We start from the raw sequence: 12491 nt of genomic DNA on the forward strand, positions 1-12491 counted from the left end.
GTATAGCCTACTACTCTAGTAAAGGTAACTGTCTACTTTTAATATACATACTGGGCCGAACCGCTATATAGAGTAATGATTTTGTGAGATAAATAAGTACCTGAGTACATTACCATTTGTTAGTCACATAAGCATGCGATCTGAAGAGTTATGAATGTACGCTATTTGAATTAAACATAAAAAATTACTATGATGGGCAAACGTTAAAATGTTGAATAAACATTTTATCAAGCAAAAAAAATATCTATTAGTGTAACTAGATAATTTACGGAAAAATAAGTTTCTATCAGTTACCTGGTAATTTGTTGAATTTTCCAAATTATGCCTGCCACGCTATTCTCGCTTTTTTTCGTCGTATGCGCTATCTAATTGATAAAATAAAATTTAATGACTAAAAACTTGTACTGTACATAATCAATACATGTACTTGTGTATTTTTTTTTTATTATTATTATTTTTTTTTTTTTTCCATTTCTGAATTCAAAATGACTTCAAACACTAAACCATTTTAGCATGGCAAGAGTATCATAATATTTTACTATATTTTAATCAAAGTAAGGCACTGGTTTCATTTCAATTAATTTCATATTGAGGGTTGCAATTGAAATTAATTATGAAGTGCACCTTCTTTTGGTGGCTGTAATGAATTCGTTCTGCTGAATTGAACTTAGAGGCTGTAATGAGCCACATAAAAAATTTAGCTTTTCAAAAAAAATCGGAATAAGAATTGAGGATATCTTTGAATTCGTTTTTCATATGGAGACTCAATGTGCAGTATTTTTGTTCTGTTTGTGAGTATGATGGGTCTCGCAGATGCACCCCTAACCTCTAATTTATCGATCCAAATACATCAAATTTTAACAAATATCTGAATTAAACAGAAAATATCGACTTGTGTGTTTACGACAACTTGTTCATTCTGATGCTAAAATTCTTGTTTCTGTTACTGCTTCGAAATTTCACTGGAAAATATATACGTTAGTTCAAGTATGCGAGGATTCGTCTATATAGGCAAATAGGCATTTTATGTCGTTTTGCCTGAGCGCTCAAGCATTCATCATTAGCAATATAAATTCTGTCTTCATTATAAGTTTACAATATTTATGAAATCCGATTCTCATTTTGATAATATAAAAGAAACTTTCAATCATATGCATATATATTCCTACACCAAAGTTATGATTTTATGTAGTACATTCACTTTAAGATATTTTAAAATTCAATTAAAAAGTACGTCTTACTAATTATCTCCTTTAATTCATGGCACCTTCCACCAATTTGTTACCAGGCCACGATTACTGACTCAAAACCAAAAGATCAAAAAATAACTAATCACTAAAATAACCAATAAATAACTGATTCTTGATCAGTTTTTTAAGAGTTTATAACACCCCCCACTTAGATACCCCATTGATTGGCTGAATTCTACTGCTATCCACCAAAATGAATTTTCTCATCCCTATATGTATTTCTGTTCTACACTATATATTTATATTCTAACTAGAATATAAATATTATAATAGCTAGCATAGCATTAATTCACTGTTATCTTAATCCCTTCTATATTTCTAATCATTTACTTTATCATAACAAATAAACAAATGCTCTACTGAGAAATCATAAATTATATCACCACAGTTTCAACAAGGAAATACAAAACCTGAATTCTCTGTCAATACATACTTGTCAACATCGTACCAGGAACCAGCAAGGGATACTTCCAGGAATGTATATATGAAGTGCAAATATTTTAGCTTCCCTCGCCCCTTCTTAGAAATAATAGCATTCCGAGAATACACAAAACAGAAATTGCAATACTCGTTGTATCTCGCTTAAGGGTCCCATAACTGTATCCGTATATAATAGAAACGATCAATCTAAAGAATAGCCGAAGGTTGCTTATCTAATTTACAGCAGTCCTCAAGAGCAACCGCACGCACATACCGAGTGATCGCCCTCCTGAGCTTCCTATTCTGTTTTCATATCCAGATAGGTGACGAAAGCAAATAACAAGATGAATCACAAGAGAATTGATCTATACCAAGATTAAGCTACAGACAGCGCCATTAATTTTCCTGTGTATCTTACATACCCGGGCACCCCGGGGATTTATCTGGCTTTCGTAAAACAAAATTTTTGCTAACGCTGTCATAATATATGCGGATTGTGTAAGCCAGCTGACAGTCGCTCATTAAACGTCACAGTCATCAAGTCTTTGCGCTCTTTCACCTGTAAACTAAAATATCCAAAATTTTTAACGTATTATATCTTTAGCTATATAACCTTATTTGAGTATTTCTGTGTTATTAATGTTCTGAAATATAGTTATAAAATATTCAATGCATTTAGCCGACTACTGTCTAATTATCTTCCATTATTCCTATGGAAGACCTTGTTTCTATGTTAATTAATGAAATGTGAGTCTTTGAATTCGTTTTTCATATGGTGACTCAATATGCAGTATTTTTGTTCTGTTTGTGAATATGTTGGGTCTCGCAGATGCAGCAGCATAACCTCTAATCTGTCTGTTCTTGGACATTTTATACCCCTATGCTGTAACAGTTATTATCAAACCGCATAAACTTAAAAACGAACCATCAATCTTCCAGAGATAAAATTTGAAACAGAGCGTCTACGATATGTGGAACCGAAGGACACAAAAACCTCAAAAACAGCAAACTGTTACGTTTGGTGCTATGTGCAGACGCTCAGCTAACGCCCAGCACAGAGTATCACAAATGCGCTGAACGCTCAATAAAACAAAATAAACTGCTGCCTGAAGCATAACAAGGGAAATATTGGCAATTTGCTTTGTGACGCATTCGTTTAGATCAGATAGAGAATGAATATTACTTTGATAATCCCTGTCGTTGAGATATATCTACAACAAGTGAAGTTACGAGAAGTAAGGTCCGGAGAGCGAAGTGGCAAAGCATTGATAAAATGCTAAAAAATAATGTGGTCCTCATCAAATGCAGTCGGAAGCAACCATTTTACAGACCGAGCAATGGGTAGTGAAATTCCATTCCGCATAAAAATAGTTGTGTCCAAATATAGTACCAGAAGAATGGATCTCCAAACATCAACCTCAGAAGAATAGTTCAATTATGAAATTGTCAGTTATCTCAGTCCAAACCCAACATTTATTCACACCACAGCTTAATCATATATAAACCTCATTTGTCCATCTACTGTTCCAAGTAACGATATCCACCTCCGTCCCAGCTGGCAATCACAGTGAGAGTCAGTGCGTTGTTAGGGATCACATGGAATTAACTGACGCAGCACATGATCTGGTAAGGAAACTATTGCAAGATGGATCGAAGCACTTTTTTGATAATATGGAATTAGTAGGTCGATATTTCGTGTTGCACTTTGTGTTGCACCATTCCTGTGTATTTCGTGTTGCACCATCGGCCACAGAAACAGCGATTTCGATAACGGTTGTCTCAAATGGGTTGTCGTCTTCTCTGCAGGAAGCTGTAGACAAAGCACCAGTTTCTTTGAATTTCCTCATCATTTTGCGAAATCATGAGGAAATTCGAAGCTCTCCTTAAGGTGTTTTTATTTTGTTTATTTATTTATGTTTATTTTTTTATTTTTTTATTTTTGACGGGACTCCCAAAGAGCAGCATATATTTTGCGAAAGAGTTTTCCAAAAAAGCATGCTCTCTCGTTTGTGGTATATTTAAAACAGTTGTAATACCACAAATAATATAACACGTGATAATTTTGAAAAATAGATTAAAAATTTTGAAAAATAGATTAAAATAGATTAAAAATAATTTAAATAGTTATTATTACTTTTATTAGAATATGTAGTAGCAGTTTTGTGTGGTGTCACTACCAGTTCTTATGATCGTATCAATTTGCTTTACTTTTTTTTTTTTTTTTTGGAATTTCCACTGTGCGGTAAGAGATATTAATGCTGATTCTAACAAAGTTACTCCTAAGAAAAACAACCACTTTTCCTTAGAAAATTATGAATATCTCCACAACCACTAAAATTCGGAACATTTTACTTTCTCTTTTTTCTAACAAATTTCACTTCTATCATTAATTTTTTTTTTATCTGGGCTACAGTTACTGAGTTTTCAGCCTCTTGAGTGGCCAGAGTAAATTGTGCGTTTTAAGATATTTATTTATTTATTATATATATATATTTTTTTTTTTCTAATGAGAGCCCGGTGAAAATGCATGACGTCCACTCCCCTTATGTTTGCATACGTGATTGCGTGTTCTGCACGTAGATGCAGTGTTAAAATTTTTAACACTACATCTACGAATTATTACAATTTTTAATTTTTAACACTACATTTTAACTTAAAAAGCAACAAGTAAATTCTAACATATAATAAATCAATACGTAAAAAATTAATAAAATAAAAATATTTTAATTATTTGAAATTTGTAGAATTTTTTCTGATTATTAAAAAAATTAATACTTAAAAGTATAATATTAAGGAACAGGCCTGGCACTCTTGAAGAATTGCAAGGCCCAGGTATTATTATAGACCCCTTAATCCCCCTTCTGGCCTGAATATCATTATCGTTAATATCACCTTTTTCCCAGAAATATATCATGATTATCCCTTCCCCTTAAGATTATAATTTTTATTCTAAATTGCTATATGTATAATTTTACTTACTAAGTTTATAATTTTTTTAGATATTTATGATAACCATCAAGATTAAGCAATAAAAAAAGTTTTTCGTCGCCCAACGTGGGGCTCGAACCCACGACCCCGAGATTAAGAGTCTCGTGCTCTACCGACTGAGCTAGCCGGGCGCTTGTAGGCAAGGCCTGATTTTGTCCTAATATAATTTCATAATAATGGTTATTTTTACAAATTGTATTATTGTTTAATAATCAAATAATATTTTTATATTTTAAGTTCATATATGGAAAATCTGAAACTGATTTAGAAATCAGTTGCAAGTTTTCCTTACTATTAAAAAAGCATTAATACAATACAATATCCTGCACATTAACAAATAGCATTATCATGATTGTAACAGTCCCGAAGTTAAAATATATATTTTTTTTTATTGTCATTTTCTTTATATTGTTTGGCCTCTTATCTCCTTCCTTCCACGATGGTAAAAGATTTATTTTTGAGGTTAGGCTCTTTTCTGTAGTTACGATACATAAAAATCTAGTAATTACGACTAGATTTTTCTGCTCGCCTCGGATGAGCGAACAATTTAATTAATAAATTTTTCAAATTTTCATAAATATTATAAATATTCAGCATATCAATAGTTGAGCAGCAGTCATAACTGTGACATGGATTAATGTATACAAGTAAAGGTTAAATGAAAAATAATTAACTTCTTGCTGATAGATGTCACCACCAGTCGGATAGGAATTGACTTGTTCCACATAACCTGTTACGTATTGCAACAATTCAATCATCTTCTGAATTAAATCAGTAGGTCCAAGTGAATTAAGTACATTATTTAGAAGTGTAAGGAAGTAATCTGGAAATCTGATAAAGGTTTGTCAATTCAGTTTTCTTCAGTTTGGAATAGAACCGCATTTAAACAATATTTAAAACATTTTAAAAGATTTAAAATCCACCTTACTTCCTCTCAAAACAAAAAACCAGTATCACATTGCTGTATTAAAAGAATGTTAAAAAATTTTAAATAATTTTTATAACGATGTAAATCTTATTATCCTAAGAATAACTTTCTTTAAAACGATAGTCCAGTAGTCAGAGTGAGAGGAAGGGGTGTAGAAGTACATCTATAAGTTGACCGTAATGATTATACGGTAATGACTGAATTCTTATCGAAATGACTGGTTTTAAACTCCTCTGACTTATGCAATCTTCCCTGACTACAAAAAGAACATTTTTTTTTTTTAATCCAGTGAAAACCAAAATGGCATTCTTTTAAAAAGAATTATATAATTTAAAAAGAAGAATTATATAATTTTATATACGAGTTTTATATGCCTCGTACATTACACGGGGATTCTTAATTTAAAACTGTACATTGAAAAATGCATTTTTAACTCATGTGGACATGTGTTTTTGTAAGGGGCGGCTCCTAGAACGTTAGTTGAACTCCGCCTCGTATCTCTGTGAAGATCAGTATCACTACAAATGGGCCAGATATGTGTGTGACGTCGGTTTGTGTGTATTATGTGTGTGTGTTCTGTTGTTCTGTTCTGGCCACTTGGCTACCCAGAAGCATCAGTTACCTGGACAGATGATTCTGGGTACTCGTCCACACCACGGGAAGGTGGGCCAGTCTCAGCTAAACACGTAATGTCTCAATATGAGACTCTGATCCACCTGATGTTGCCAAAAGGTGGGCCAGATTCCTCTAGGGGCCCACTCCAGAGGAGAGAGAGAGAGAGAGAGAGAGAGAGAGAGAGAGAGAGAGAGAAAAAATATATATATATTTAAATTTTCCCGTGGTTCAAAGGAAAGAAAAAAAAAAAAAAAAAAGATGTCACTGTAAAACGCGAAACAAAAAAAAAAAAAAAGTGACAGCAACCCTGAAGAACGCAAAAAAAAAAAAAAAAAAAAACAGAACGGGAAGAGAGAAAAAAAAAAACTAAAAAATAAATTAAATAAATAAATAAAAATATATAATAAATAATTAAATAAATGAATATATAAAAAAATTAATAATAATAATAATAATAATAATAATAATAATAATAAAATAAAATAAAAATAAATAAATAAATAATAATAATAATAAAATAAAAAATATATATAAATAAATAAATAAAAAATAAAAAGGGGGGGGAGAGAGAGATGGTGTTTTCCTTCCTAAACACAGGCTGCAGAAACAAGCTCCACAGCCCATGTAGCAGGATGGGGGGGGAGGAAATACATGGTTGGTTTCAGTTCACTGCTGGGTCCTCGATGTTTGCCACTGGGGGCCTGTTAATCCTTCGTCTGCGCTTAAAGACTTCAGCTGAGTAGGTTTGCAGTGCAGGGAGGTTGTTAGGGTTCTGTAGAAAGAGCTCTAGATGCTCGCCAGAGATCTGTGTACAGCTGACAAGGTTGTGTCTCAGATCAGCATACGTAATGCACTCGAACAGTACATACCACCAGTTCTCTTTGGCTCCACAATGGCAGAGATCTGTTGGGTGGAGACCCAGATGGTGTAATTTTTCATTCATGGATCCGTGTCCGGTAATTAGGTATGATGTTTCTAGTGAAGGGGTGAACCAAGACTGTACAGATTTAGTAGCAGTGTAGGTTACATCAGGTAGGAATCTTTTTGTGACAATGCCCAGTGTTGAATTATGCCATCGAGTTTGCCAAATGTTGAAGAGCTCGTTGTAGCAACGCGTCTTCTCAGCCTTGGGGTCAGCATCTAGATTAACCTCAATGTCCAGGATCCTTGTTGGGATATTTCTCGTAATTCTGAAGCACAACCCTCGGAAGATGACACGTAGATCGAGCGGAAGTGCTCCCGCAATGACTGAACGGCAGGAGTGGAGACCGTTCTACACACTCGGAAGATTGCCATTAACATCGACCTCTGGATGGTTCCAAGCTTGTCTCGCATCTTTACAAGAGTTACCCGATGGAACCAGGCTCCGGCTGCATAGGTCACAATTGGTAAAAATACTGCGTTGTAATACAACCGTAGGGACCTTTTGGAGAGTCCCCAATCATTCTTAGAGATGCGTATGATGGTTCCTGAGAATCTCTTAACTTTGTTTCTTAGATTAACAAGATGTGGGAGAAAGCTGAGTTTGTGGTCAATAATCACTCCAAGTACCTTGGTTTCGGTGACGATTGGCAGTTGAGCGTTACATATCTTTACCTGCGGTGGGCGCCTGAGATCCAGTCTATTCTTAAATAGCATCATTTTAGTTTCCGTTGGGTTGATATGCAGCTTATTAAGTGCGGCCCAAGTTGAGAGATCTTCGAGAACCTGGTTTGCATTTTCTTCAATGGCCTTCCGTGAATGCCCTGACACCACAACTGTGAGATCATCAGCAAAGGCCACAATTTTTGCATTCCTGAAGGTGCGGGAAAGCCAGTCTTGGAGGACTATATTCCAAATGAGGGGTCCCAGGACTGACCCTTGGGGACAACCTCGATTTACTGATCTGGTGACTTGCTGGAATTTTGACTTGAGAATAACTGCTCGGTCGGAAAAATAATTCTGGAAGAGGCTGTATAATTGCCGGGGGCAAGCGGCAGTTCGAAGCGTGCCAAGGCATTTGGATCATTCACAAATTACACTTTTAATAAAAAAAAAAAAAAAAAAAGACTTAATATTTAACTGTTTCTTATACGCATTTTCTGCGCTGAATCCAACAGAATCGTTGGTTATTCTCTATTATGAATATTTTCGCAGAAATTTTATGCTTTTGAAACATGACGTAGCTGAGTCAGGAGCGCGAGTGCAGTAGCACACGCTCTTTGAATGGGCCGGGATTCAAGCCCGTGACTGCTAAATACGATTAACATTTGTATTAATTGATTTATTGTAAACTCCACTGACCTGGTGGTCGTGCCGGAGTATGAACAAGAACATTCATTGGTATTAAGTGCATACCAATACTGTGATATACTGTTTACGAGAGTTTGTAGTAATCGCATATATACGAGGGGAGTTTGAAAAGTTTGTGGCCTGAGCATGAAAGAATAGTGTTAAAAATGTCTATACTTAATATAGAACACTTCAAATAGCAGACAACTAAGTTTCATGCAATTTCGATAATGTATTTTTTTAATTACAGATCCTGAAGTCAAGGAAGTTGGGTGAATGAGAAAAGAAAAAATCAGTCATCGTACACTAATCCAATATTTGAGGGAGGGAGGAAAAGGGACTAACAAAGGCAATTTCTAAGGATATGGTTACAACACTGGGAGAGAATGCACCATCCTATTCCATGGTGAAGAAGTACACAGCAGAATTTAAACAGGAGAGAAAAAGAGGACCTGGAAGATGACCCACACTGTGGAAGACCTGTGACGTCCATCACTCCAGATGTTGTCAGCAGTGTGCATGATCTGGTGATGAGGGATCGCAAGTGACAGTTTAGTATTGTACTGTACTTGGGCATCTCATCATTTCATAGGTCTCGCTATGAAAATGGTGTCAGCACGATGATTGCCAAAGTTGTTGAGAGCAGATCAAAAACGCAATAATTGTTATTGCAAATCAAGCAATTTCCTTGCAAGGTTTGTGACCATGGATGAGAGATGGGTCCATGACTTTCAGCCAAAGACAAAGAAGCGGTCTAAATATTGGAAACACAACTTCTCTCCCCTCCAAATAAATCGAATTCGATTCCTTCTTTGGGTAAGGTGGTGGCATCGGTTTTATCGGATGCTGAGGGAGTATGTTGATAGTGGATTACTTTTAGAATAGCCAGACAGTATCAGAGACATATTATGAAACCTTGTAAGGGCATTTAAGGGAAAACATCAAAACCAAATGCTGAGGAAAAAGAATCGTGTACCACTAGGACAACGTGCTGCTCACAAGTCTGTCACTGCCATGCCTGAATTCCATGAGTGCGAATTTAAAATCTCAGGCTATCCTCCATATTCATCACATCTAGCAACATCGGGCTTTCATCTATTTCCTAATTTGAAAAAAAAAAATTTAATAATAATAATATCTGGCTGGCATTCATTTTCACACAATGACATCATTGCTGCAGATGATGCATTCTTGGAGGCACAAGAAAAAAACTCTCTTTGCACCTAGAATTCAGCATCGGTGTCAAAGGTGTATTGACTTCAAAGGGGACTATGCTGAATAGTAATATGTTGCAATAATTCTCAAATAAACTCTTCGAACTCAGTCCGGGAACTTTTCAAACACATTTCGTATACATGTATATATATATATATATATATATATATATATATATATATTACATAGATCAGAAACAATCCAAACATAACATCATTGGTGGAACGAAGCTTTGCAGTGCACATGAAGCCTATTTTGGAATTCCTGTGAGCAATGTTATTAGCGGGATAGACGCGTGGTAGTCGTGATCACTCAGTGATCACTGAATTGTGACCACCCGATCCGTAATGGACTATGCCACATAGCTCGCAGTATAAAAATTCGAACAGCTTCATACGCTAGACTAGTGGTAATTCGCATCTGGATGTGCAAATCAGAATGAAGCAGCAGTTCTGGATGTAAAGATATCACGGAGTTTCAAAAGGACGTTATTGTAGGAGCTGGTGCATCGAGTGCTTCCCTCTCGGAAACAGCATATCCTCTCGGTTTCTTACAGTCCACTGTGATTATAGTGTACAAACATAACGGGTAGTTGATTGCGGAACAGACTTCCATCTGTTGTTGTGGAAGTTGATAGCTTAAATATATTCAAGAAAGAAGTGGACAAACTTTTGGAGCGAATGGACTGGTAAAATGGGAAGGGGTTTTTCGGCTGATGCTGTATAAGCTTGCTTTCTTGCATCATAGCCTCTACTAATGCCAATGCTAATGCTAAAGGATGGTGTCGAACGGGTTAAAGCACCTCCTGCCAACAGAACTGTAAAGGATTACACAAGGTGGATATTCATGGTGAGATAAGGGCGCAACCCATTGCATGAGCTCAACAGCAGGTCGCTGTGCGACAACTGACTTCGCATTAGAATATGGGGAATGCAAGAACAATGTCCCAAATGAAGATAGGCCGCACACCCAGACTCATGGGGTTTAACAGCAGACGACCCAAAAGATACCCTCTCTTCGCCACCCGCTGATCTTCGTCGATGGCGAATGTTCTGGTATCAACAACGCGCTGGTTGAATACTGGAGGACTAGAAATGAATATGCTGATCGGATGAGTAATATCTAGTGCAACACACCGACTGACGCCTTCGTGTGTAGCGCAAGAAACAAGAGTCCACGTACCAGTCATGCATGGTGCTCACTATCCTGGCAGGTATTGGTTGCTTAATATTGGGCATGTTTTGCTTGTAAAAACTAAAATCCCCTAGTACGTATGGAATAACGTACATGCCTAGTGGCAGCTCTTAGACCATGTGCATCTTTCCGTATTGCATTTTTTCCAAACAGAAAGAAGATCTTCCCAGGCGATAATGCACCGTGTCATTGGGCCCACACTGTGAAGATATCATTCATCTTGATTGAAAGTATATAAACAGAAGGCTCATCAGTGAAGGAGAGAACAATGTAAACGAATCAAAATTATCAAGCCAAGTACAAATCAAAATTCGCCTTTACAATGATAGTTACTTGGCCATACTAATAAACACAGCTATGGCGTGCGTAGGCCACGCGAGGCAGATCCATGTCACGCGTGCCCAAAGTGGCACGCGTACAAATTTTTTGGGCACACGGAATTCAGAGCGTCCCAAAAAAAAAAAAATTACAAACTTCGAAACGACAACAACAGAATCCAACATAATAAAAATAAATAAATTTTTCTCTTTATACTCCGGGACGACCAAACGATCAGAGGAGTTTACAAGATACACAGAATACAAGAAACAGCACCGTATTCAGCAGTCACGGGCTTGAACCCCGGTCCTTCTCACATACTACACATAATACTTTTGTCTGGCTTTTACAGAGTAATGCGGGATTTTAGCGCATTATAGCCTTAGTTGCTAATGCGCCAATAAAATCCAAAACAAAACAAACCAAACAGAGTAATGCTGTATACTTCACAAGAGTACTTATGGCTCAGTTGTAAGAAACCACCGGTGGCAAACCCCTCCCCAAACACTATGTACTTCGAAAGAACATCACTCCAGGAATCCACCTTGAGTCGTGACCTGCGCACGCCCGTTCCCTCTGCCAGGCATATAGTGACATCCCACTATTCAGTAAATAGCTGTATTCATGCAGTGACTTGTTTGGAATCGGAGTAGTGAGATGTACTGACAAAATTGGGTGATTAAATGCCTTGAATGTGGCTTTCCGAGGGGCATGAGAAAAATTGCGAGGGGGCACGCGCGGTTAGTTTTTAAAAGTTTTAGCCAATTGTGGCACGCAAGCTTAAAGAGGTTCCCCACCCCTGGCCTAGGCCAATTAAATCGACACTACTAACCATGGCCACTTGTCAAATGAAACAGTTGATAACTTTCAACAACTTCTGGATTCACAAGGCAAACAACTTCAACGTTTTGAAAAGAAATCAGCAAAAATATTCAAGAAACAAGTTTCATTTTTTGCGCAATAGCTGAACTAGTTGCACAAAAAATGAGAAGTCACGCTATTTCTGAAAGAATGCCGGCTTGTAAAATAACAGTAAAAAACAATGATGGACAAAGAGGATGAGAGTGAAATTGGCAAAGTTCCAGTTTCAAAAATTTCAATAATTCGACCAAGAATTCAACAGCTGTGCAAGGCAAAGTGTCTCACTGAAAGTAAACCTTATATTGACTTTGGATGTGAACTTTATTTTGATATTTAAGTAAACTTTATTTAGATTTGATGTTTTCATATTTGAAAAGAAGAGAATAGATAATTCAAAAAAGACAGGAAAAATGAGTTTTTTCTTACGATGT

The 12491-nt window shown here is 36.3% G+C and overlaps 1 non-coding gene across 1 annotated transcript; it reads right to left on the minus strand.

The window, feature by feature from the left end:
• Nucleotides 1–4716: 4716 nt before the first annotated feature.
• Nucleotides 4717–4789, minus strand: TRNAK-CUU (transfer RNA lysine (anticodon CUU)). Its single transcript has one exon. It is a non-coding gene; the product is annotated as a tRNA-Lys (tRNA).
• Between the last annotated feature and the right edge of the window lie 7702 nt (nt 4790–12491).

Source organism: Mastigoproctus giganteus, chromosome 2, assembly GCF_048544385.1.
Source record: "Mastigoproctus giganteus isolate SK-2022 chromosome 2, ASM4854438v1, whole genome shotgun sequence".
Taxonomy (NCBI): Eukaryota; Metazoa; Arthropoda; class Arachnida; order Uropygi; family Thelyphonidae; genus Mastigoproctus; species Mastigoproctus giganteus.